The sequence below is a fragment of the Petromyzon marinus genome, chromosome 24, assembly GCF_048934315.1.
Source record: "Petromyzon marinus isolate PM22_M1 ecotype Great Lakes invasive population chromosome 24, UKy_Petmar_22M1.pri1.0, whole genome shotgun sequence".
Lineage (NCBI taxonomy): Eukaryota > Metazoa > Chordata > Hyperoartia > Petromyzontiformes > Petromyzontidae > Petromyzon > Petromyzon marinus.
Genome location: NC_133690.1, coordinates 4,403,964 through 4,431,613, shown reverse-complemented (window position 1 = coordinate 4,431,613; position 27,650 = coordinate 4,403,964). Strand labels below are relative to the sequence as shown.

Here is a 27,650-nt window from a genome sequence, read left to right as displayed (position 1 = left end):
AATACAGTACACAAAATCCGTGATCTAATCCCATCTGTGAAGGATGTCATTCCTGACATGCAATATCCTGGAGTTTACAAACTAAGTTGTACCTGCGGTAGCGGTTGCATTGGGGAAACGAAACGACATGTCTCGGACCGTGTTCGCGAACACAAGGCAGATCTGAATCATGGCACAACCAATACCTCTGCCGTGGCTTACCATTGTTATACCGTTGTGGGCTCGCGTGATATTGTTTTTTCCAAGACCAAGGTACTGTGCAAAACCTTCTGGGTACTATTAAAGGTTTGTTCATGAATCCATCCAGATATATAAACAGACATAACTTCAACTGAAAAGATGGAAACAAATTGAGCAATCATTGGAAGGATGTTATTAACCAGGTAAAACCTTAACTGTTTATGGTTATTTCCATCATATCTGCTGGGTACTAGCCTATTTTTCCTACTTAATTTCTCCCCGCAGCCTCAGCTTTCCCGGCTTTCACAGCCTCCCACTTCCAGCCCCGCCCACTTCCCCCCCCTGCCTCACGTTCTCTCTACCCAGAGCGCTCACGCAGCACCCCCCTCCCCCTACTTCACACCACCCCCCCTCTCTCTCTCCCCCCTTGCTCCTCCCCCTTTATTACCTATATAACCGCTTGCCACGGCAGCTCTCTCGCCCACTTCAGCAAATTTTTTCTTGCTGTGGTTGTCCCACCTGATGACAGACACTTGTGTTGCGCCCGAAACGTCGTGATTTGTTTCATTTTATTTCTAACTACGTGACTTTACCGAAAGAACCAAAGAGTATGTATTACCGAAGCTATCACCAGCAGGTGTGCAACAGATTAATTGCACTTGTGGCAAATGCTATATTGGGCAGACATGACGAATGATCAGCATGATCAAAAGAACACCAAATCAATATAAAATATTCCCAAATACAACTGTCAGCAGTGGCAGAATACGCATGCCAACAATGACACTCAAGTGATTCTGATCATTTCGAAGGTCTGTGCAAAACTAGTTACTACCGGTCAAGAGTAATGAAAGAATCTATCGGAATTGATAAGAAATAATTGTAACCATTCCGATAGCTACAGGCTTAGTGCTGCTAAGAAGTGAATAATCAGATAATACATTGTTTAAATGCATGCCCATACAGGTCACCATACATAAATGGGGATTACCTGTACAAAGACAATAACAGGTACTCATTGATTGCTCGCAAACTACAAGCGGTTCAAGAACAATGTGCATACATGTGCACGCATAATGTACGCTGATTATTACCATATATATAACGCAATGCACACTTGATACCCATTAAAATGTATATGCATTCATTAATCCCCCCCCCTTCGCACAATAAGCGCTTACAAGTGACGTCATCAACAAAACAGGTGGTAGCTTCATGATGATGAAGCTAGTTGTAATAACTGCTGAAACGTCGTACTCGGATTGTAAATGTTGTAGATTTTCTCTCCAACACACTGGTGTGCTGTACTAGTAACAAATTGCCATGTTCTGTTTACGTGATAAACCTTTGTCGGGTGGTGGCAGGTTTAACGACATATTTATATTTACGTGATCTAACGCAAAAAAACCTATATTATGGATATTGGTCGCAAAAGCCTACGAGTTAGTAATTCATGCACTATCAAAAGAGAGGCTATCCCAAACATCCGTCCGGATTGGAGAGATTTTCCTCTCATGAGCGTCCATGTTGAGAACAGTCCACAGAGGAGGATGAGGAGCCATCTCCCAGAGGTCCCCAGCGGAAGAACCGTGTTCACAGGAGGTGCCGACCCAGCAGCACACTATCTCACATCTCGCAGGCGGCGGGGTCGGGGTGGGGCGGACGCTCGTTGCAAGGCGCAACGTTGATAAACCTGCGGAAGAAAACGAGCGTTAAGCCGCGCAGTCCGTTGGTACCCTCCCCTCCCATCTTTCCCACCTGGCACACGCAAGCTGAGTCAGCGCAGGGGGGCACGGCGCGTGGGTGAGACAGAAAGAGGTCCGTGTCCGTGCCTGGACGGGATGTGGCGCCGGGTGTGAACGGCGATGCTCTCGTGACCGTGCGTTCGTTTGTGTGTATGCGTGCGTGCGTCTCACCTGTGACCGTCTTTCTGCTGCACGAACCCCGGTGGCTGTTGATTCTCATACATTGGGGAAGCATCTCCCCCCCGGGGCTGGGAGACCTGTGAAGGAGACCGCCATGAACATCAGCTCATCGAGAACGCCCGAGGCAAACGAGCGATTCGCTCGCACATCCTAAACCCATGCTCTGGGCTTTACAGCGAACACGTTAACATGGCTGTCATTGCATGTGTGTGTACGCATGTTGGTACTTGTACATGTGTGTATGTACGTGCGGAGCAGTAGTGTAGCGGATAGCGCGCTGCTCTACGAACCCGGTGACCCGACTTCTAGGGCTGCTTATGGACAATACCAGTGACGATTATCTGAATGGGTCCTGGGGCTTCCCTAAAGTCGAATGAGCCTCAAATGAGTACTTTGTGAAGTGTTTAAACATTCTCTTTGGTTCTATTGGGTAAAGTCACGTAGGTGAAAATAAAATAACAAAAAAATCACGACACAAAAAAATCACGAAACGTCGTGATTTTTTGTTATTTTATTTTCACCTACGTGACTTAACCCAATAGAACCAAAGAGTATGGATCCTAGCAGTCACGAAAGCTTTAAATCTAGAATGTGTAAACATTGCCATTGGGAAGACAAAGGCGGCCCGGCGAAGTGTTGGCCACCTACCCCCTTGTGTGCCACAATTACGGCCTTCATAGATGCTTGCTAACAGCACTTGCTCCAAAAGTCTTTCTAGGCTCTATAGGGGATCGTTGTCTTTTTTACAGTTCTGTATGTGTTTGCATATGCAAGTCACTCCCTACCGATTGATGGCCGAACTTCCAATCAGCTAGCCGTGGCTTGCTGGAAGTGTCCACGACCGTGGTGTCCATGTTCACGAGTTCCTGCAGTAAGGAGAATAGGAAATCAGCACGCGGTGAACTTATGGCCACGGGCCACTTGCCAAAGTGCCATTCTTCACGAGGTCCCGGTGATACTTTGCCTCTTGAGAAGAAAAATTAACTCACACTCATCAACGATACTGTGGCCTTGATATAAAATGTGTGCAAACCTGGTGGCCAACTACAAGAAACGTCTGACCTCTGTGATTGCCAACAAGGGTTTTGCCACCAAGTCATGTTTTGCAGAGGGCTCAAATGCTTATTTCCCTCATTAAAATGCAAATCAATTTATAACATTTTTGACATGCGTTTTTCTGGATTTTTTTGTTGTTATTCTGTCTCTCACTGTTCAAATAAACCTACCATTAAAATTATAGACTGATCATTTATTTGTCAGTGGGCAAACGTACAAAATAAGCAGGGGATCAAATACTTTTTTCCCTCTGTATGTGCGACAGGGATGTTCTCCAGCTCCCACATTTAATATCTAATAAAAAATAATTATTTAATCTAATAAAGAATAATTATTTCATATTTTAATAGCAAATGCTAAGACATACATATTCACCATCATTTTACAAAAAAAACTGAAGGCACCCAATGGGTTCTCCCTTATCTCCGGTTGTGGCCAATATTTTCATGGAAATATCTGAGACGGACGCCATCCAAGCATCCACTCTACGCCCGTCCTTGTGGAAGAGGTACGTGGATGACACGTTTGGCATCTGGCCACATGGCCGACCGGCTCAACCACATCAATTCCATACACCCAGCCATCAAATTCACCATGGAGGTAGAAAAGGATGGCATGCTAACTTTCTTGGATGTCTTAATCAAAAAGAGACCAGATGGCTCAATGAGCCACTCTGTCTACAGGAAAGTAACCCATACTGACGCCTACTTAAAACCTGATTCCCACCACTATCCATCCCAGAAGAATTCCCTCATCAAAACGCTACACATAGAGCTCAGTGTATCTCCGACCATGAACACCTAACCAGTGAACTAAAACACGTACACCAAGCTCTCAAGGCGAATGGATATTCTGACTACACAATCCGCAAAGCCTTCACCCCAAGCGTGAGGAAGGAGCCATCTGAGGATCCAATCAAAACCATCACCCTGCCATACATAGCAGGAGTAACCACAAATATTTATAAAATCATGAACAAACACAAGATCCAGGCCCGATTTAACACAGTACATAAAATTCGTGACCTGATCCCATCTGTGAAGGACAAGTTTCCTGACATGCAATATCCCGGCGTCTACAAACTAAGCTGTATCTGCGGCAGCAGTTACATTGGGGAAACCAAACGACATGTCTCGAGGCGTGTTCGTGAACATAAGGCAGATCTGAATGACTGCAGGACCAATACTTCTGCTGTGGCTGATCATTACTTTAATGCGCCATAATAAGGTGCTGTAGGCAGCTGACCTGCCACCACGCTCATGGGCCGACAGGGGGCAGCCGAGAGAGAGCGAGGTGTGTAGGGGTCAAACCCCCGCCCCTCCGTGACCGGAGGTTGACACCCCAGACCCCCCAGGGGCTGGGGGCTGAGGGGGATGGGGACCCCCACCACTTCCTAAACCCCCTTAAGAATTAAGACCTACTAAGACCTTCTAGAAGGTTCATGAGGGGAGGGGTGACCTCGACCTGGGGATAAAAGGCCGGCCCTCGGGACGGGCCAGGGAGTGTTCGCCAACTCAAGCTTGAAGACATCTGAAGACCTGAAGACTGGACCAGCACCCGGGGACCCTCCCCGAGGCTCTCGCTAGAGCCGGGGTTGCAGCGGACCAGGGCGAGTCCCGTACCCCGGGGTGGGTCGGTCGGTCCAGTCTTCCCCTAGCCACCGTCGCAAGGGACCGGCGTGTAGCGTAGCCCGGCGTGTGTAGGACACGCTAGAAGGGAGGCTGTCTCTCCCTTAGGCTATCGGGTGTTACAGTAGTGTTTAACAGAGTAGTCTTAACATAGTGTTAAGAGTTGTTACAATAAACGCGTTTCCTCCAGCAGACGTCTCCGTGTGGTTAGTTACGGCCACAACACTTGTATGTCACTGTCCCTCTCTCTGCATCTCTCTTTATGTCTCTGTCTCTCTATCTGTTTCTATCTCAGTCTGTGTATCTCTCTGTGTCTGTCTCTCTCTCTCCCTATCTCTGTATTAATGTTTCGTGTCTCTCTGTACTGCTTTTTTTGAATATCCCTCTCTATCTCTGAGTCTGTCTCTATATATCTGTGGAACTTCTTTCGTACCGTACATTGCCAACCGTGCTAATCGGAGGTGCGGGGGAAAGACAGCCTACTAAACACAAAAATAAGTTATAAAGAAATTAGTTTTCAATCTATATTTAAAATTGCATAGCTCCAGTGGCTTCCTAATATCGGGACAGCGTTCCAGACGGCCGTAAAACTGCATCAGAAAACACGTGATGTGGTGGCCGTCTTTGTTCTATGGCCAGCCAAAAGCCACTGTGAGGATGACCGGAGTCTGCATGATGGTTTTTCTCTGTGTCTGTGTCCCTTTGTGTGTGTGTGTTTGTAGGCCTGGACTCTGGGTTGTTCATGCTTTCGGAGTCCCTGTCCCTCTGCTCACGATCATTAAGGACCTTCATGATGGTGAGCGGGCCTGGGTAAAACTACGTGGCCGGGAGTCAGAGCTATTCCCCGTACACCTTGGGGTACGACAGGGATGTCCTCTGGCTCCCACATTATTTAACATCTATTTTGACCACGTAGTTCGTGAAGCCCTCAATAGCTGTACCGGAGGAATTTCCATTTGGAACGGATACAATGGGAGGCTGATCGATGCCCGGGTAATTGCTGCTCACTCAGAGGAAGAGCTGGAGGCTCTGCTGCTGAACCTGGAGCTTGCCACCAAGAGGTGGGGCGTTACCATCAGCCCCACCAAAACTAAGCACCTGCCTGGGTATTTTGTACCATCGGACACTCCACCCCCACAACTCCCAATTGGTGATAGGGCAGTTGTGGAGAGAGTGGAGAGTTTCCCATACCTTGGCAGTGTGCTCATGACCGTCTCCACTTTAACAGCAGAGGTCTCACCCCGAATCAGTCGAGCGGCATAATAATTTCATCGGTTGCGTAACGCTGTGTGGAAGCTTCCTGGTCTATCACTCCGCACAAAGCTTCATGTCTTCTCGGCAACGGCCATTCCCTCCTCTACACTTGCGAAACGTGGACCCCCCTAATGGAACATGTTCGTCGGTTAGAAACATTTATGCTGGCCTGCCTACGATCCATCCTGGGTTAACCAGGCTAGGTTGTGTGAGGAGCTCACAAATCGTTGAAAGATGTGGACAAAGTCCCATTGGTGAACTCCTCCGGCAGGCAAGGCTGCGTTGGCTGGGTCATGTAGCCCGCATGCCTAGCCACCGCATTCCTAAACAGCTTTTGTTCAGCCGGATCGAGGGGGCTAAACGGGCGTGGCACGGGCTAGAGAAGAGATGGAGTGATGTGGTACAGGAGGACGTGGAGCTGAGTGGACTTGCCGATGACTGGTACCAGCGGTGTCAAGATCGGCCTCTGTGGAGGAGGCTCGTGAAGGACGCTGCTACTGGGCAGTTGGCGGCAGTCGCCCTCCAACAACAACGGAGGGCGGAGGAGCGACGCTCACAACAACGAGCGGATTGCCGGGTGGCTAAAGCACAGCAAGTTGGCACAGTAGGGGGCACAGGTGGTGCATCAGCCAGTCGTCTCAGTCAGTAGACCCGTGGCATCTAGGTCTGCCCCGTGACCTCCTGCCAGCGGGCTTTCGACACTTCACGTGGCCTCAAGGTGCACATAGCCTGGCACAAGCGTCGTGGTGACGTCACCGCCACTTAGTGGCGAATGGCGGTTGTTGTTGTTGTGTTTGTTTCTCACTGTACTCCTATGTCTCTCACTGCCTATTTCTGTGTCTATCTTTCGCCGTGTGTGTTTCTCTCCGTGTCTTTCTCTCTACCCCTATTTGCCCATGGCGATGCCCTCATTATTTTCCATTACAAATTTTCGCCCATGAGTAGCCGCCCCGATCGTCCATTCCTAAGTCCAGTCCTGACTTTAGTGCTAAAACATTTTACAATACGAGAATCACAGTCACATCCACCTCATGTAAATACTGTACCATATACTTAGCATGAAGACGTACCCAATCAGGCCTATTGACCATGTAGAGTGGTGAAAGTTTCCATGGAAAAATATTGTAAAGTCATTGTAGCTCCCTATGGAATCAATGTTGGAGGAACTGGAAAATGAATGATCTGAGATTGAAAACATTGCCAGACCTGCTGCTGGTGGATGGTTCGAAGGCAAGCAGTTATGTAGCCCACCAGTAATTAAATTCGTCACGATTCAGAATTTACAATTTTATTTATTATTTGCTCATGCCTCGTTGTTTTTACCGTCTCCTGTGTACACACGCACACAACAAAAGCTGGGCGGTGGTGGCTACGCTGCTGCACGTGGCTGCTGCACTGTGGAGGCAGCAGCGAGGGTCGGTGGATCACCGCACTTCGATGTTGTGAAACTCCCTTGCCGTGGGCGTCGAGGAGGTGCCATGCCCTGGCTATGCCAGGAGAAGGCGGTAAAGGAAGAATGTGGACTGCATGGGATTGAGTGTTTGCCCCCTTCGCACGCATGGGCGCCACGGTGGTGAGATGTTAACTACCTCGCCTGGTATACAGGAGGTCGTGGATTCGATCCCGACCCAGACGCCTGCTGTATATTTGGAGTTTGCATGTCTCTGTCTCCCCGTGGTCGCATGGATTTTTTCCGGGTCCTCCGGTTTTTACCTCCTCATATACAGAATAAACGGGCGTTCTGAGTATTTGACTGCTGTAAATTTCCACAAGATAAGCCACTTCGTTGAGCTATCATTTGGGGCCAGGTCGTTTCTGAAAAAAAGAGCTCTATAGCTGAGTGAGCTTTACCTGGTAAACATTTTTTGTTCAGTTATTATTCAGGTGCTCCGGTTTCCTCCCACATTAATTGGCCCACACCACCTCAAATTGTAGAGGACCGCAGAGCTTGGGCAATCGTTGGCGTCGACTCGTCGCCTGGCTGCTGCCTTCCCGCTCATCTGTGGTTCCTCCTCGCGCCTCCGAGTCGTTGTCCTCTCTGCGAGAGCCAGCGAGTGATGTGCGGTAGCGGCGTGTTGAAAGTTGACATTGTTATTATTGACACACACACTAGAGGACGGATAAGGTGGCGTGACCTCACATGGATGACAACTGACCCATCGCCAGACACCGCTCACCATGCGGACACTCACCAGATATCATTCACCTGGCACACACATGATATACTCATCAACCACCACGCACCACTCACCTGATCCGAACCACACACTCCAGGCATTTGCCATTCACTCACACACAAACTCACACCATTCTCACCTATTCGTCCATAACATTGACAAAAAACACGTCTCATTCACAATCCTGTATCTGTCTCATCGCATAAAACAACAAAATCAATGTTTTTTTTCATCCCATCAGCCCCACGGTCTTCTTGGAGTGCATAATGTCAGCAGTATTAATTCAATACAAAGCAAGCTATGGGCTCGCTTCGACATTCAGTGTCTCATCAGCAGTCAGGCTTGCCCCAACCAACGTTGGTGAATCGCAAGATACTAAAGATGCTAATAAGCAAAGACGCCCCACCCCCGATAACTTCAAGATAATGGGTCCGAGTTTTCACGCAAAATGGTATAGTGTACTGTAATAGATTCTGATATAAAGTACACATTACACAATTCGGATTATACATAGCCACCCCCTACTGTGAAAACTGGCAGGACCCTCCTGAAAAAGAGCCACGAGGCTCACTCAGTGAGGAAGCGGCGGCCTTGGACCCGCTGCTGCCAGCAATCGGCGCCCCCAAACCCCAGGGGCAGATCGAGGCTGAGTTTTTTGGTAAACTGGGAAACATTTTTCCCTATTTTCCGTTTAATGTTTTTTTAAGAGGCATAATTATTCGGGTTGTCCGTCCGTCTGTCCAATCAATCGTCAGAAATGTTGAGAAATTATTTTTTTTCCTCGAATTTGGCACCCCACTTAACTTTACGCCCTAGACGACCGCCTAGATACCCTACATGGACGTGTCGCGCCTGCAGTGAGGCTTTCCTGGGTAAACAAGCCTCATAAACAGGTCCCTGCAGGGTGGGCTGGTAGGACAAGTCTCTGCGCTGTCTATTGCTGATTTTACACCGAACAGCACGAGATTTCACTTCGTTAAAGTATTAAAAGGGGACGGACGGACACATTAATCTATTTCAGGCTGGTACACTCAGGTTACAACTTCGTTCCTACCAGTATAATCATCATGATCACACTTGACACCACTCGCTTGTGGCCGTCTGATACGTGTCTCCGCGGCACAGTAGCGTGTTTAGTCCAGCAGGGGGTGCTGCGGCAATGTTGTTGACGCACGTGTTGGCTTCACGTGCTATGAAGAAGAGCAATTGTTCAAATGTCGCGTATTAAAAATATAAGGACTTTTAAGACCACAGTTTGTTATTTACGAATTTTCGCTGAGTAGTCATTGCACTGCAGCACGTGACTTGTTTTTTATCTAGGTCAAGAGTCATAACATAGGCAATGTGCAATTCCAAAGACCCCCATGGATGATTATGGTGGGTGTTTCAGATTGCACTGGATTATATTTTTTTTCATCTGAGATAAAATTCATACGTCGTACAAAGTTCACATTTAATACCACAGCCAGCTGGTTTAATACGGTCAAAATGAGTTATCTTTCGACTCTGTACGTTGAGAACTACTCAAATTAATGCTGCGAAAACACACCGGCTTATGTGAGCCGATTCATAATCTGTGCCATAACTCACGCACGTGTATCCCTTGTTGCCTCTCTCTCCAGAGGCTGTCCCCACTCCTTCCCTTGGCCTCGCCCCTCCACCAGTGGGCCCTGTTCAGCTCCATCCACCACATGAACCACAGATGTTTCTTTAATCTAGTTTAGAGGCTATATGCAGTTGTTATAGGTCATTACCAGTGCCATAGGTTATCTGTTTCTGGTTAAAAATCAGCTGGACCTGTGAAATGAAAATTACAGGAAGCCCTCGACTTACGAACACCCGACTTAGGAACACCTGACTTACGAACACCTGCACTTACAAACACCCGACTTAGGATCACCTGACTTACGAACACTAGCACTTAAGACTCGGCCTAAAATGAGTACCAGTAAACATCGCCATTTGGGAGACAAAGGCGGTCCGCCGTGGTGCTGGCCAGCCACCCTCTTGTGTGCCGTGTCGGCCTTCATTGTTGCTCGCTAGCTGCACTCGCCCCAATAGTCTGTTAAAGCTATGTGAGGGATCTTAGTCTGTGTGCATGTGAATGTCCCTTAACAGCTGTGTCGATTATCCCCGAGCACCTAGGTCTACTTAGTCTGAAATGCCTACCTGGTGCAGTGTGTAAACAACTCCACTGGGGAGACAAAGGTGGCCGGGCGTGGTGCTGGCCACCCACCTCCTCGTGTGCCATTCGGTCCTTCAGATGTGCTGCTCGCTAACAGCACTTGCCCAAACAGTCTGTTAAGGCTATAGGGGGATCTTTGTCTTTTTTTTGTGTACGTGAAAGTTGGGTCGGGAGCGGTAGTGTAGTCGTTAGCGCGCTGCACTACGAAGCCGGCGACCCTAGTTCGATTCTCGCTCACGGCCAACACCAGTGAGGATTATGTGAATGCGTCCTGGGCCTCCCCTTTGGTCGACTCAGCCTGAAATGAGTACCTGGTGTGGTGTGTAAACATCGCTACTGGGGACACAAAGGTGGCCGGGCGTGGTACTGGCCACCCACCCACTCGTGTGCCGTGCCGGCCTTCATAGGTGCTCACTATCAGCACTTGCCCCGACAGTCTATCAAGGCTACACGGGGGATCTTTGTCTTTCTCTTTGTATGTCTTTAGAACAGGTTCCCTTCGTAAATCGAGGACTGCCCAAATCCTCGCCGAAGTTTCGCGGGTTCCTGCTGGTATTGATAGCAGTCCCGCAATTAAATGTGACCCGCCCGAACTGGACATCTGTAAAGAAGAGCTTAATAGCTCATCGGATTCCTCCAGCCTCAATAAAGATTCTGATTCTGATGTTAAGGAATTTATAGTAATGATGCAATTAAAGTTTATATTTTTGATACATTTTTCGTGCATAGAACAATGAACAAAGAGGCTCTCCACTCGTCAACAATGACCCCGTGTGGCCTGAACAACAACACAAACACGTGTTATTGTTATGGAACAACAACACAAACAGGTGTTATTGTTATGGAACAACACAAACACGTGTTATTGGTATTGAACAACAACACAAACACGTCTTATTGTTATGGAACAACAACACAAACACGTGTTGTTGTTATGGAACAACAACACGAACACGTGTTATTGTTATGGAACAACAACACAAACACGTGTTATTGTTATGGAACAACAACACAAACACGTGTTATTGTTATGGAACAACAACACAAACACGTGCATTGTTATGGAACAACAACAACAACACAAACACGTGTTATTGTTATGGAACAATAACACAAACACGTGTTATTGTTATGGAACAACAACACAAACACGTGTTATTGTTATGGAACAACAACACAAAAACGTGTTATTGTTATGGAACAACACAAACACGCTGTTATTGTTATGGAACAACAACACAAACACGTGTTATTGTTCTGGAACAACACAAACACGCTGTTATTGTTATGGAACAACAACACAAACACGTGTTATTGTTCTAGAACAATAACACAAACACGTGTTAATGTTATGGAACAACAACACAAACACGTGTTATTGTTATGGAACAACACAAACACGTGTTATTGTTATGGAACAACAACACAAACACGTGTTATTGTTATGGAACAACAACAACATAAACAGGTGTTATTGTTATGGAACAACAACACAAACACGTGTTATTGTTATGGAACAACAACACAAACACGTGTTATTGTTATGGAACAACACAAACACGTGTTATTGTTATGGAACAACAACACACACGTGTCATTGTTATGGAACAACAACACAAACACGTGTTGTTGTTATGGAACAACAACAACAACAACACAAACACGTGTTATTGTTATGGAACAACAACAACACAAACACGTGTTATTGTTATAGAACAACAACACAAACACGTGTTATTGTTATGGAACAACAACACAAACACGTGTTATTGTTACGGAACAACAACAACACAACCACGTGTTATTGTTATGGAACAACAACAACACAAACACGTGTTATTGTTATGGAACAACAACACAAACACGTGTTATTGTTATGGAACAACAACACAAACACGTGTTATTGTTACGGTACAACAACAACACAAACACGTGTTATTGTTATAGAACAACAACAACACAAACACGTGTTATTGTTATGGAACAACAACACAAACACGTGTTATTGTTATAGAACAACAACAACACAAACACGTGTTATTGTTATGGAGCAACAACACAAACACGTGTTATTGATTTGGAACAACAACACAAACACGTGTTATTGTTAAGTAACAACAACACAAACACGTGTTATTGTTATGGAACAACAACAACACAAACACGTGTTATTGTTATGGAACAACAACAACACAAACTCGCTGTTGGGGGCGCTTGGTGCATCGCCCGTTGGAGAGCCCCGCCCCGCACGCCCCCCATCCCCCTCACGCCCCTCCCCCCAATCCCCCGCGCCCCTATCCCGCGCGCCCCTCCCCCCTACAGACACAGGCCACGCCCACCGTCGCGTGACGTCACGACCAACTGCCGCCCGATCGTAATGTTACAGTGGAGGCGTCCGGTACAGTAGGTGCGCTCCGAGACTCACCTCTCTCTGAGACCCTCTCACTCGACTCGCTCTCCCAGCTTCAGTGAAGAACCTTCTCGCCGAGTTGCTGCCGCGACGGTCGAAGCATGGAAACATCTCCGAGGTGAGTGTGAGACGGCACTGGGGAGAGACAAAGACGGCTGTGACATGTGTGCAGTGGGTGAGTGAGACGGCCCTGTACACTACACACGCCGACTGTACTTGTGGCCGAGTCTTCGTCAGATCGGTCGTTGCTTTCATAGGGACAAACATTTATACAAACCGTGAGGGAGACACTTGGACAGAAGGGAGACACGGACACATAGACACAATGTAGGCACACGGGGACACAACATAGACACAGAAGGTAGACACAAGTTGATTTTCTATTGGGAGCGAACACTCCACACCAACACACGGAGACAGGCAATCCCTCCTTCACACACAACTCTCTCTCCTCATTCGTAACTCTCTCCTCCTCATCCGTTGCTCTCTCCTCATCAGCTGCTCTCTCCTCCTCATCAGCTGCTCTCTCCTCCTCATCCGCTTCTCTCTCCTCATCAGCTGCTCTCTCCTCCTCATCAGCTGCTCTCCTCATCCGCTGCTCTCTCCTCATTATCCGCTGCTCCCTTTCATTCACACCTCCTGCCGACATCCCCTCTCATCCCGACGGCCCCCTCTATCATTTGTGGCTATCTTGCTTCTGAAAACAATCTAATAGCTCAGTAGGCTTTAGCTGGTAGCATGAACCTAGTTGAGTTTCATCTGTACAGTGGTACCCCGGAGATCGAACTTAATTCGTTCCAGAAGGCCATTCCAACACCGATTTGTTCGAACACCGAATTAATTTTCCCCATCAGAATTAATGTAAATGACATTAATTGGTTCCAGACACAAGAAATCTCTCATTATAAAGCAGTTTTTACACGCAGTTTACAGTAATTACATGCATAAAATCATACCAAAAAAACAAGAAACACAATAAATAAATGGAATAAATGAATGAGTATATGGAATAAATTAAATAAATGAACATTGAACTTCACTTTACCTGTAGTAAGGAGAGTTGATGGCTTGAGTGGAAGGTGGTGAGGAGGAGGTGGTGGTGTCATTGTTTGGAAGGGGAGTCCTGTTTGTCTGGGCAAGCGTCATGCACGCTGCTGGCCATACGCTTCTCAGCCGTACAGGTTCTTTCAAGTCGCGATTGGCCGTTCGACCTCCGAATTTCGTTCGGTTTCCGGGGCAAAAAATGTTGGGAAATACTAAATATCGTTCGAACACCGATTTGTTCGAGTTCTGGTGCGTTCGATCTCCGAGGTTCTACTGTATATATTTTTGAAGTGATTTGCTTACCTTTCCTGTACTCTGCACTCCTATCGTGTTTTTGTATTGTTGTAACTTTTTGACCAATCCCCAACTAGACATCTGTGAAAAGGGGCCGTCCATAAATGACGTCACGCGATTTTGGCCGATTTTTGACCCCCCTTCCCCCTCAATCTTTGTTTTTTTTCGGTAAAGTCACGTATTAATAAGAAATAATCAAATAACACAATAGCGTACGACGTTTCGGTTGCAACACAAGCAGCCACCACCAGGCACAGAAGAGCTAAATTCACGAGAGAGGGGAAACACACAACCCCTCGTCACACGGCGTCACAAAACGTCATACCCCCCTCAAATATGACGTCACAAGGCTCTGCCCCCCCCCCCCAACCATATTTACATTTTGAAAATAAAACATGCTTCAAATCACTTTAAACTATTGTCATTGTTGCACGTATTTAATGTGGCGCTGCACTCTGATGTTGTAGGCGAAAACATGTATTAAAAAGGAGGCGTTTGAAAGCTGAAATTTAGCACAAAATTCACTTGAAAATATTCAACGTCTAAATGAAACTGCAGATGTTCAGAATATTTCTTGAAATTCTCTTATAATTATAAAAAAATGAAAGTAATTATAACTTTAAAATAGACTTGAAACTTAGTAGTAGAACGAAGCAAAATGGAGAGTATAATTAAAACATTCACATGGATTCCACAGAATGAAAAGCCCTGGTCGAATCATTGGAATAAAAATGTTTAATAACAGTCATTCAAATTTTTTTCTAAATGTATGTTTGTCCATTCTCCCATGGAGAAGCAAAATGCTCCTTCATGGAATAAATAAAAGGTGACCTTAGTCAATTTAAATAATCAAATAGTTAATAATGAAAATTAATCAAAATTAGTGTTGTTATAACAATTATATTTAATTAAGTTTATTTAAAGTTGCGCATTTTGATGTGACGTCACATTTCTCTTACCCCCCCTCGTCACACATCATAACAAATGTCTGACCCCCCTCCCCCCCCTCTGTGCGTGACATTATTTATGGACGGCCCCAAAATAGCTTCATACCTAATCGGATTCCTCCAATATTAATAAAGATTCTGATTTCACTTGACTCGAGTGTGAATGCAAAGTGACAGAAGCTCGTGACTGTTGGCGCGACGGCTGCCAGCATCTGTGACCCCAAATTACGCTCCGTCTGCCTTTGCAGACAAGTGGATATTGATCACATTCCGACCGCGACGCGTTACAACCTGTCGCCCGACGACGGCCTGCTGGAGAAGGAGGAGAGCAGCCTGTTCTGCTGCGGCGTTTTTAGTGGGAAGGGGTCGCGTCGGTCGGCGGCGGACAAAGCCCTCTTCAAGGCCCAAGGAAAGCTTGCCCAGACCCAGGTGAGGGCGCGCCAAGTCCTGGAGCAGCTGTGGCGGGACGCCGCCGCGGTCGATGCTGCCAAGAAGCGGAAGGAGGAGGAGAAGGAGAAGAAGAAGGGGAGCGTGGAAGAAGGAGATATCAAGAAGGCGCTCAACAGATGGAGGTGCACGATGGACTTGTCTGTCAAGGGTAGGAGACCAGGTGAGGGGATTGAGCTCGGCACGGCTGCGAGGGATGGGGGGACACGCGGTGAGAGACTCGACCAGTCTAAGGTGTTGCTAAACACGTGATGTTGATTCTAAATGTGGAGGGAAAAACCAGAGGACCGTGAGAAAAATATACGTGACCACAGGGAGAGAGACGTGCAAATTCCCAATATACAACAGGCGTCAGGGTTGGGATCGAACTCTTCACCACCTGTATACCAGGTGAGATAGTTAACATCTCAGTACCGTGGCACCCTTAAAGGTAAAACGTGTTGAAGCAGTGCCTTTAATGCGGACAGAGGCTCTCGTCCAAACGGCTTTGAAAGTGTTTCTGCGATGCCACCTTCTCGGGCGCTGCGAGTGCGCGTGAGTCACGAGGGGGGGGGTCCTTCTGTCGCAGAAACAACCGCCCCGCGAGGGATAGACCGGGATAAGCTGATCGAGCTCGTGGATGAGGCGATGAGCTTCCTCCCCGTCCACACTGCGGACGTGCTGCTCTTCGAGAGAAACAGCAACAGTGTGAGAACGAGCCTCGCCAGCATCAGCATGTGCCTCGGCAGCGGTCGCAGCATCTACAAAAGCAACAGCAGCAGCGGCGCCAGCAGCGGAGGAAGCAGTGGCTACCTGCCACAGTCCGAGTCTGACATGTTGACGGACTCCACGCCCATTGATACGGATGATGATGGCCTCCTCTACGACAACCCTTGTGCCCCTCTGCCTCTCAAGATGGTGAATATAAGATCCGTTTGGCGTTAAGAGAAGTGACAGAAGCAGATGTGAGTGTAAGAGTATGGATTCCTGCAGTCACGAAAGCTTCAAATCAAGATTTAACCACCTCTACAGGGAGGGTTTTCACACGTGTTAGAGCTTTTAACAGACTACGAGACAAGAAGGCTCACATGATCAAGTCTCTCACCTTTCTGAAGAGATGCCGTGACAACAAGGTATTACCGACCACATTTACACTCACGTGTGCTTCTGTCACTTCTCCTAACGCCAAACGGATCTTATTCAGAGCTAGCCTTTCTCTAATCTCAGAGAGGATAAGAATAAATTTTGATTTAAAGCTTTCGTGACTGCAGTAATTCATATTCTTAGTTTTTTTTCGGTAAAGTCACGTTGAAGAGAAACAACAAAATAACAAAATATATATAAAACAATAAAAAAATTCTCACGATGGTCGAAACGTCGTGAGAATTTTTTTTTATTGTTTTATATATATTTTGTTATTTTGTTGTTTCTCTTCAACGTGACTTTACCGAAAAAAACTAAGAATAGGATAAGAATACTCTGTCTTGAACTTGATAATTTAGACAAATGTCTACTACAATCACACTTAACATTAACAAATCAAATGTCCGAATTTGATTGGAACCTTGTAGATAACATGACTGCTTCTTCTGCCACAACAATGTCCTGCAAATGAAAGGTTAACCTTATTGCTAAATTCAATAACTTGTCAAAAAAGAAACCAGATCCACACATTAAAAAGCTAGATGGTAACAAGACTGTTATCAGAGTAGCAGCACAATCTCCGATAGCCTAAAATCGGAACTAGCTAGAAGGCTGAATTTTGCTGTCACCCCAAACACATCCCAGTGGATGATATTAATGCCAGGGTAGATGTAGACCTCAGAGGCTTGGGACACATCCCGACAAACGTGGCAAGATCTGAAATTGCCACCGTCCTTAAAAATACTAAGAAACCCATTAGTAACATCAGCAAAGACGAGCGCTCTGAACTCGGCAAATTGAAAAAAGAGAGATGACATAGTCAACCTCTCAGTCGACAAGGGCAATGCTACTGTCATCATGGATAAAACCACATACAACAACAAAATCCAGGACCTTCTTAATAATGGCTTTACACAAAAATCAACAAAGATCTCACCAACCACCTGGCTACAAAAAACAACAATATCATTACCAGTTCGACTTCTCTAATCGAGCCATTCAAACGGCTCTCCCTAAAACCTGCTACTAGACCACCAATATTCTATGGTCTTCCAAAAATCCATAAAGAAGGTACTCCACTTCGGCCCCACTATCAATTCACCTACCTACAAACTGGCCCGTTTTCTGTCTGATACCTTGCTTCCTTTCACGGGCAAGACTACCTCAGCAGTACATAACTCAACTCACTTGGTCTCTCTAATCAAGGGCATTTCACTGTCCGCAGATAATTTGCTCGTCAGCTTTGATGTAGTTTCTCTGTTCACCAAGGTTCCTGTACCTGACACCTTAGCAATAATTGAAGACTTAGTCCAACATGAACTGAATCCTGATGTATCTACTCTGGTTAGGCCCTGCCTTACCAACACTCACTTCACCTGGAGTGGTACTTTCTACAAAAAATGAAGGTACCCCCATGGGTTCCCCCTTATCACCAGTGATAGCGAATGTTTTCATGGATAAATTTGAAACAGATACCATCCAGACATCCACCCTATGGCCTTCCTTGTGGAAGAGATATGTAGATTACACTCGTCATTTGGCCACATGGCCTGCCAGCATTGAACCAATTTCTCAACCACATCAATTCCATACACCCATCCATCAAATTCACCATGGAAGTGGAGAAGGATGGTAAGCTACCATTCCTGGATGTTTTGTTTGAGAAGAGACCTGACGGCTCGTTGGGACACTATCTACAGGAAAGCCACCCACACAGATTCCTATTTGAAACCTGATTCCCACTATCATCCGGCACAGAATTATTCCCTCGTCAAAACACTACACCATGGGGCCCACTGCATTTCCGACCAACACCACCTAGCCAGTGAACTGAAACACGTACACCAGGCCCCCAAGATGAATGGGTGCTCGGACCGCATTATTCACAAAGCTGTTTCTCCAACCATGGAGAAACAACCCCCTGAGAAGCTGATTAAAACCATCACGTTACCATACATAGTAGGTGTTACCAAAAAGATTTTCAAAATCTTAAACAAACACAAGATCCAAGTCCGATTCAATACAGTACACAAAATCCGTGATCTAATCCCATCTGTGAAGGATGTCATTCCTGACATGCAATATCCTAGCGTTTACAAACTAAGTTGTACCTGCGGTAGCGGTTACATTGGGGAAACGAAACGACATGTCTCGGACCGTGTTCGCGAACACAAGGCAGATCTGAATCATGGCACAACCAATACCTCTGCCGTGGCTTACCATTGTTATACTGTTGTGGGCTCGCATGATATTGTTTTTTCCAAGACCAAGGTACTGTGCAAAACCTTCCGGGTACTATTAAAGGTTTGTTCATGAATCCATCCAGATATATAAACAGACATAACTTCAACTGAAAAGATGGAAACAAATTGAGCAATCATTGGAATGATGTTATTAACCAGGTAAAACCTTAACTGTTTATGGTTATTTCCATCATATCTGCTGGGTACTAGCCTATTTTTCCTACTTAATTTCTCCCCGCAGCCTCAGCTTTCCTGGCTTTCACAGCCTCCCACTTCCAGCCCCGCCCACTTCCTCCCCCTGCCTCACGTTCTCTCTACCCAGAGCGCTCACGCAGCACCCCCCTCCCCCTACTTCACACCACCCCCCCTCTCTCTCTCCCCCCTTGCTCCTCCCTCTTTATTACCTATATAACCGCTTGCCACGGCAGCTCTCTCGCCCACTTCAGCAATTTTTTTCTTGCTGTGGTTGTCCCACCTGATGACGGACACTTGTGTTGCGCCCGAAACGTCGTGATTTGTTTCATTTTATTTCTAACTACGTGACTTTACCGAAAGAACCAAAGAGTATGTATTACCGAAGCTATCACCAGCAGGTGTGCAACAGATTAATTGCACTTGTGGCAAATGCTATATTGGGCAGACATGACGAATGATCAGTATGATCCAAAGAACACCAAATCAATATAAAATATTCCCAAATACAACTGTCAGCAGTGGCAGAATACGCATGCCAACAATGACACTCAAGTGATTCTGATAATTTCGAAGGTCTGTGCAAAACTAGTTACTACCGGTCCAGAGTAATGAAAGAATCTATCGGAATTGATAAAAAATAATTGTAACCATTCCGATAACTACAGGCTTAGTGCTGCTACGAAGTGAATAATCAGATAATACATTGTTTAAATACATGCCCATACAGGTCACCATACATAAATGGGGATTACCTGTACAAAGACAATAACAGGTACTCATTGATTGCTCGCAAACTACAAGCGGTTCAAGAACAATGTGCATACATGTGCACGCATAATGTACGCTGATTATTACCATATATAACGCAACGCGCACTAGATACCCATTAAAATGTATATGCATTCATTAATCCCCCCCCCCCCCCTTCGCACAATAAGCGCTTACAAGTGACGTCATCAACAAAACAGGTGGTAGCTTCATGATGATGAACCTAGTTGTAATAACTGCTGAAACGTCGTACTCGGATTGTAAATGTTGTAGATTTGCTCTCCAACACACTGGTGTGCTGTACTAGTAACAAATTGCCATGTTCTGTTTACGTGATAAACCTTTGTCGGGTGGTGGCAGGTTTAACGACAGATTTATATTTACGTGATCTAACGCAAAAAAACCTATATTATGGATATTGGTCGCAAAAGCCTACGAGTTAGTAATTCATGCACTATCAAAAGAGAGGCTATCCCAAACATCCGTCCGGATTGGAGAGATTTTCCTCTCATGAGCGTCCATGTTGAGAACAGTCCACAGAGGAGGATGAGGAGCCATCTCCCAGAGGTCCCCAGCGGAAGAACCGTGTTCACAGGACGTGCCGAGCCAGCAGCACACTCAATCTCCCATCTCGCAGGCGGTGGGGTCGGGGTGGGGCGGACGCTCTTTGCAAGGCGCAACGTTGATAAACCTGCGGAAGAAAACGAGCGTTAAGCCGCGCAGTCCGTTGGTACCCGCCCCTCCCATCTTTCCCACCTGGCACACGCAAGCTGAGTCAGCGCAGGGGGGCACGGCGCGTGGGTGAGACAGAAAGAGGTCCGTGTCCGTGCCTGGACGGGATGTGGCGCCGGGTGTGAACGGCGATGCTCTCGTGACCGTGCGTTCGTTTGTGTGTATGCGTGCGTGCGTCTCACCTGTGACCGTCTTTCTGCTGCACGAACCCCGGTGGCTGTTGATTATCATACATTGGGGAAGTATCTCCCCCCCGGGGCTGGGAGACCTGTGAAGGAGACTGCCATGAACATCAGCTCGTCGAGAACGCCCGAGGCAAACGAGCGATTCGCTCGCACATCCTAAACCCATGCTCTGGGCTTTACAACGAACACATTAACATGGCTGTCATTGCATGTGTGTGTACGCTTGTTGGTATTTGTACATGTGTGTATGTACGTGCGGAGCAGTAGTGTAGCGGATAACGCGCTGCTCTATGAACCCGGTGACCCGACTTCTGGGGCTGCTTATGAACAATACCAGTGACGATTATCTGAATGGGTCCTGGGGCTTCCCTAAAGTCGAATGAGCCTCAAATGAGTACTTTGTGAAGTGTGTAAACATTCTCTTTGGTTCTATTGGGTAAAGTCACGTAGGTGAAAATAAAATAACAAAAAAATCACGAAACGTCGTGATTTTTTATTTTATTTTCACCTACGTGACTTTACCCAATAGAACCAAAGAGTATGGATCCTAGCAGTCACGAAAGCTTTAAATCTAGAATGTGTAAACATTGCCATTGGGAAGACAAAGGCGGCCCGGCGAAGTGTTGGCCACCTACCCCCTTGTGTGCCACAATTACGACCTTCAAAGATGCTTGCTAACAGCACTTGCTCCAAAAGTCTTTCTAGGCTCTATAGGGGATCTTTGTCTTTTTTACAGTTCTGTATGTGTTTGCATATGCAAGTCACTCCCTACCGATTCGTGGCCGAACTTCCAATCAGCTAGCCGTGGCTTGCTGGAAGTGTCCACAACCGTGGTGTCCGTGTTCACGAGTTCCTGCAGTAAGGCGAATAGGAAATCAGCACGCGGTGAACATATGGCCACGGACCACTTGCCAAAGTGCCATTCTTCACGAGGTCCCGGTGATACTTTGCCTCTTGAGAAGAAAAATTAACTCACACTCATTAACGATACTGTGGCCTTGATATAAAATGTGTGCAAACCTGGTGGCCAACTACAAGAAACGTCTGACCTCTGTGATTGCCAACAAGGGTTTTGCCACCAAGTCATGTTTTGCAGAGGGCTCAAATGCTTATTTCCCTCATTAAAATGCAAATAAATTTATAACATTTTTGACATGCGTTTTTCTGGATTTTTTTGTTGTTATTCTGTCTCTCACTGTTCAAATAAACCTACCATTAAAATTATAGACTGATCATTTCTTTGTCAGTGGGCAAACGTACAAAATCAGCAGGGGATCACATACTTTTTTCCCTAACTTTATACACATGCTCACACGTACACTCAACACACACTCTCAGCGGTGATGTTAGGACTCATTACAGCTGGCTCAGCCAAACCAAAGAGTTGGGTGGTTCGTTTCACCAGTGCGAGTCGGCGTTTTCAAGCTGTTACTGAAAGTTTTTTTTCTCACGGAATGTGTTATCTCCGTGTTGTCATAAGTGGGGCTTTCGTCCACTGAGTGTCAACTTACAAATGAGTTGGATCAATGAACGGGCCTCAGGCACGCAGCCTGTTCGTGAAGCGGGGACTGGCCGTAAAGTGTTATGACGGCGAGTTGAAAAATAACGTCGCTTTTTTGCAGCACAGGATTATTAATTATTTCATGGATAGGGTCTCACCTTTATTTATCGGTAGTTTGTATCTTCACGTTTACAGGGCATGCATACGTGACGTAACACTCAGCAAGCAGCCACTCAGCCTGTGCGATGGCGCCAAGTATAAAATTGTTAATGAGCCCCTTTGCAAGAGGTCAATTTGCCTCTTGCCTGTGAGCTGCTGGTGTCAAACATTTTACCGTGTTTAACCCGTTCGTGATGTATAACATTTTTCCCACTCAAATTCACGTGGGCCTTTTTGATCAAACAGCATTTCAATTTCACTTTGAAGGAAAACCCAAGGCGACTCATTTATTTGTCAGTGGGCAAACTTACAAAATAAGCAGGGGATCAAATACTTTTTTCCCTCTGTATGTGCAACAGGGATGTTCTCCAGCTCCCACATTATTTAATATTTAATAAAAAATAATGATTTAATCTAATAAAGAATAATTATTTCATATTTTAATAGCAAATGCTAAGACATACATATTCACCATCATTTTACAAAAAAAACTGAAGGCACCCAATGGGTTCTCCCTTATCTCCGGTTGTGGCCAATATTTTCATGGAAATATCTGAGACGGACGCCATCCAAGCATCCACTCTACGCCCGTCCTTGTGGAAGAGGTACGTGGATGACACGTTTGTCATCTGGCCACATGGCCGACCGGCTAAACCATATCAATTCCATACACCCAGCCATCAAATTCACCATGGAGGTAGAAAAGGATGGCATGCTAACTTTCTTGGATGTCTTAATCAAAAAGAGACCAGATGGCTCAATGAGCCACTCTGTCTACAGGAAAGTAACCCATACTGACGCCAACCTAAAACCTGATTCCCACCACTATCCATCCCAGAAGAATTCCCTCATCAAAACGCTACACATAGAGCTCAGTGTATCTCCGACCATGAACACCTAACCAGTTAACTAAAACACGTACACCAAGCTCTCAAGGCGAATGGATATTCTGACTACACAATCCGCAAAGCCTTCACCCCAAGCGTGAGGAAGGAGCCATCTGAGGATCCAATCAAAACCATTACCCTGCCATACATAGCAGGGGTAACCACAAATATTTATAAAATCATGAACAAACACAATATCCAGGCCCGATTTAACACAGTACATACAATTCGTGACCTGATCCCATCTGTGAAGGACAAGTTTCCTGACATGCAATATCCCGGCGTCTACAAACTAAGCTGTATCTGCGACAGCAGTTACATTGGGGAAACCAAACGACATGTCTCGGGCCGTGTTCGTGAACATAAGGCAGATCTGAAAGACTGCAGGACCAATACTTCTGCTGTGGCTGATCATTACTTTAATGCGCCATAATAAGGTGCTGTAGGCAGCTGACCTGCCACCACGCTCATGGGCCGACAGGGGGCAGCCAAGAGAGAGCGAGGTGTGTAGGGGTCAAACCCCCGTCCCTCCGTGACCGGAGGTTGACACCCCAGACCCCCCAGGGGCTGGGGGCTGAGGGGGATGGGGACCCCCACCACTTCCTAAACCCCCTTAAGAATTAAGACCTACTAAGACCTTCTAGAAGGTTCATGAGGGGAGGGGTGACCTCGACCTGGGGATAAAAGGCCGGCCCTCGGGACAGGCCAGGGAGTGTTCGCCAACTCAAGCTTGAGGACATCTGAAGACCTGAAGACTGGACCAGCACCCGGGGACCCTCCCCGAGGCTCTCGCTAGAGCCGGGGTTGCAGCGGACCAGGGCGAGTCCCGTACCCCGGGGTGGGTCGGTCGGTCCAGTCTTCCACTAGCCACCGTCGCAAGTCACCGGCGTGTAGCGTAGCCCGGCGTGTGTAGGACACGCTAGAAGGGAGGCTATCTCTCCCTTAGGCTATCGGGTGTTACAGTAGTGTTTAACAGAGTAGTCTTAACATAGTGTTAAGAGTTGTTACAATAAACGCGTTGCCTTCAGCAGACGTCTCCGTGTGGTTAGGGCCACAACACTTGTATGTCACTGTCCCTCTCTCTGCATCTCTCTTTATGTGTCTGTCTCTCTATCTGTTTCTATCTCAGTCTGTGTATCTCTCTGTGTCTGTCTCTCTCTCCCTATGTCTCTGTATTAATGTTTCGTGTCTCTCTCTGTACTGCTTTTTTTGAATGTCCCTCTCTATCTCTGTGTCTGTCTCTATATATCTGTGGAACTTCTTTCGTACCGTACATTGCCAACCGTGCTAATCGGAGGTGCTGGGGAAAGACAGCCTACTAAACACAAAAATAAGTTATAAAGAAATTGGTTTTCAAACTATATTTAAAATTGCATAGCTCCAGTGGCTTCCTAAAATCGGGACAGCGTTCCAGACGGCCGTTAAACTGCATCAGAAAACACGTGATGTGGTGGCCGTCTTTGTTCTATAGCCAGCCAAAAGCCACTGTGCGGATGACCGGAGTCTGCATGATGGTTTTTCTCTGTGTCTGTGTCCCTTTGTGTGTGTCTGTTTGTAGGCCTGGGCTCTGGGTTGTTCTTCATTCTTTCAGAGTCCCTGTCCCTCTGCTCACGATCATTAAGGACCTTCATGATGGTGAGCGGGCCTGGGTAAAACTACGTGGCCTGGAGTCAGAGCTATTCCCTGTACACCTTGAGGTGCGACAGGGATGTCCTCTGGCTCCCACATTATTTAACATCTATTTTGACCACGTAGTTCGTGAAGTCTTCAATAGCTGTACCGGAGGAATTTCCATTTGGTACGGATACAATGGGAGGCTGATCGGTGCCCGGGTAATTGCTGCTCACTCAGAGGAGGAGTTGGAGGCTCTGCTGCTGAACCTGGAGTTTGCCACCAAGAGGTGGAGCGTTACCATCAGCCCCACCAAAACTAAGCACCTGCCTGGGTATTTTGTACCATCGAACACTCCACACCCACAACCCCAAATTGGTGATAGGGCAGTTGTGGAGAGAGTGGACAGCTTCCCATTCCTTGGCAGTGTGCTCATGACCGGCTCCGCTTTAACAGCAGATGTCTCACTCGGAATCAGTCGAGCGGCATTATATTTTAATTGGTTGCGTAACGCTCTGTGGAAGCTACCTGGTCTATAACTCTGCACAAAGCTTCAGGTCTTCCCGGCCACGGTCATTCCCTCCCTTCTCTACGCTTGCGAAACGTGGACCCCCCTAATGGAACATCTTCGCCGGTTAGAAACATTTATGTTGGCCTGTACGATCCATCCTGGGTTTAACCAGGCTAGATTGTGTGAGGAGCTCACAAATCGTTGAAAGATGTGGACAAAGTCCCATTGGTGAGCTCCTCCGGCAGGCAAGGCTGCGTTGGCTGGATCATGTAGCCCGCATGCCCAGCCACCACATGCCTAAACAGCTTTTATTCAGCCGGATCGAGGTGGTGAAACGGGCGCGGACGGGCTAGAGAAGAGATGGATTGATGTGGTACATGAGGATGTGGAGCCGAGTGGACTTGCCGATGACTGGTACCAGCGGTGTCAAGATCGGCCTCTGTGGAGGAGGCTCGTGAAGGACGCTGCTACGGACGGCGGAGGAGCGACGCTCACAAGAACGAGCGGAGTGCCGGGTGGCTAAAGCACAGCAAGTTGGCACAGTAGGGGGCACAGGTGGTGCATCAGCCAGTCGTCTCAGTCAGTAGACCCGTGGCATCTAGGTCTGCCCCGTGACCTCCTGCCAGCGGGCTTTCGACTCTTCACGTTGCCTCAAGGTGCACATAGCCTGGCACAAGCGTCATGGGGACGTCACCGCCACTTTTTGGCGAATGACAGTTATTGTTGTTGTGTTTGTTTCTCGCTTTACTCCTATGTCTCTCACTGCCTATTTCTGTGTCTATTTGCCCATGGCGATGCCCTCATTATTTTCCATTACAGATTTTCGCCCATGACTAGCCGCCCCGATCGTCCATTCCTAAGTCCAGTCCTAACTTTAGTGCTAAAACATTTTACAATACGAGAATCACAGTCACATCCATCTCATGTAAATACTGTACCATATACTTAGCATGAAGACGTACCTAATCAGGCCTATTGACCATGTAGAGTAGTGAAAGTTTCCGTGGAAAAATATTGTGAAATCATTGTAGCTCCCTATGGAATCATTGTTGGAGGAACTAGAATATGCATGCTCATATGTATACCTTAGGGAGTTATTGAAGGCAGACCGGGATCATAGACAGGACATAAGAGAGGGGGCGACGTTAGATCGGAGTGCTTCTGAATATCAACGTAGCTATGTGCTCAGGGAATCACGTTTACAAACGGTGCATCTATCACCTGCTGTGACGTATGGCTCAGACACACCGACATATCAAATAAGTGCAGCTAATACTTGGACGAGGAAGACAATGACATATGATCTCTGGATTAATGTATCAGCATCTGCATGCTGAAGAAGGAAAACGGATGCATGTAAATGTAAAACATTAGAATGATCTGAGATTGAAAACATCGCTAGACCTGCTGCTGGCGGATGGTTCGTAGGGACGCAGTTATGTAGCCCACCAGTAATTTAATTCGTCACGATTCAGAATTTACAATTTCATTTATTATTTGCTCATGCCTCGTACCGTCTCCTGTGTACACACGCACACAACAAAAGCTGGGCGGTGGCGGCTACGCTGCTGCACTGTGGAGGCAGCAGCGAGGGTCGGTGGATCACCGCACTTCGATGTTGTGAAACTCCCTTGCCGTGGGCGTCGAGGAGGTGCCATGCCCTGGCTATGCCAGGAGAAGGCGGTAAAGGAAGAATGTGGACTGCATGGGATTGAGTGTTTGCCCCCTTCGCACGCATGGGCGCCACGGTGGTGAGATGTTAACTACCTCGCCTGGTATACAGGAGGTCGTGGATTCGATCCCGACCCAGACGCCTGCTGTATATTTGGAGTTTGCATGTCTCTGTCTCCCCGTGGTCGCGTGGATTTTTTCCGGGTCCTCCGGTTTTTACCTCCTCAGATACAGAATAAACGAGCGTTTTGAGTATTTGACTGCTGTAAATTTCCACAAGATAAGCCACTTCGTTGAGCTATCATTTGGGGCCAGGTCGTTTCTGAAAAAAATAGCTGTATAACTGAGTGAGCTTTACCTGGTAAACATTTTTGTTCAGTTATTATTCAGGTGCTTCGGTTTCCTCCCACATTAATTGGCCCACACCACCTCAAACTGTAGAGGACCGCAGAGCTTGGGCAATCGTTGGCGCCGACTCGTCGCCTGGCTGCTGCCTTCCCGCTCATCTGTGGTTCCTC

The 27,650-nt window shown here is 46.9% G+C and overlaps 2 long non-coding RNA genes across 2 annotated transcripts; both read right to left on the bottom strand.

Moving 5' to 3' along the window:
* Positions 1-732: 732 nt before the first annotated feature.
* On the bottom strand, positions 733-3,366 carry LOC116945499 (uncharacterized). Its single transcript, XR_004403338.2, has 3 exons — positions 2,891-3,366; positions 2,097-2,182; positions 733-1,873 (listed from the first exon to the last, which is right to left on the bottom strand). It is a non-coding gene; the product is annotated as an uncharacterized LOC116945499 (long non-coding RNA).
* A 16,054-nt stretch (positions 3,367-19,420) lies between these two features.
* On the bottom strand, positions 19,421-22,204 carry LOC142928891 (uncharacterized). The gene is made up of 3 exons (XR_012945188.1): positions 21,565-22,204; positions 20,790-20,875; positions 19,421-20,566 (listed from the first exon to the last, which is right to left on the bottom strand). It is a non-coding gene; the product is annotated as an uncharacterized LOC142928891 (long non-coding RNA).
* Positions 22,205-27,650: the final 5,446 nt, after the last annotated feature.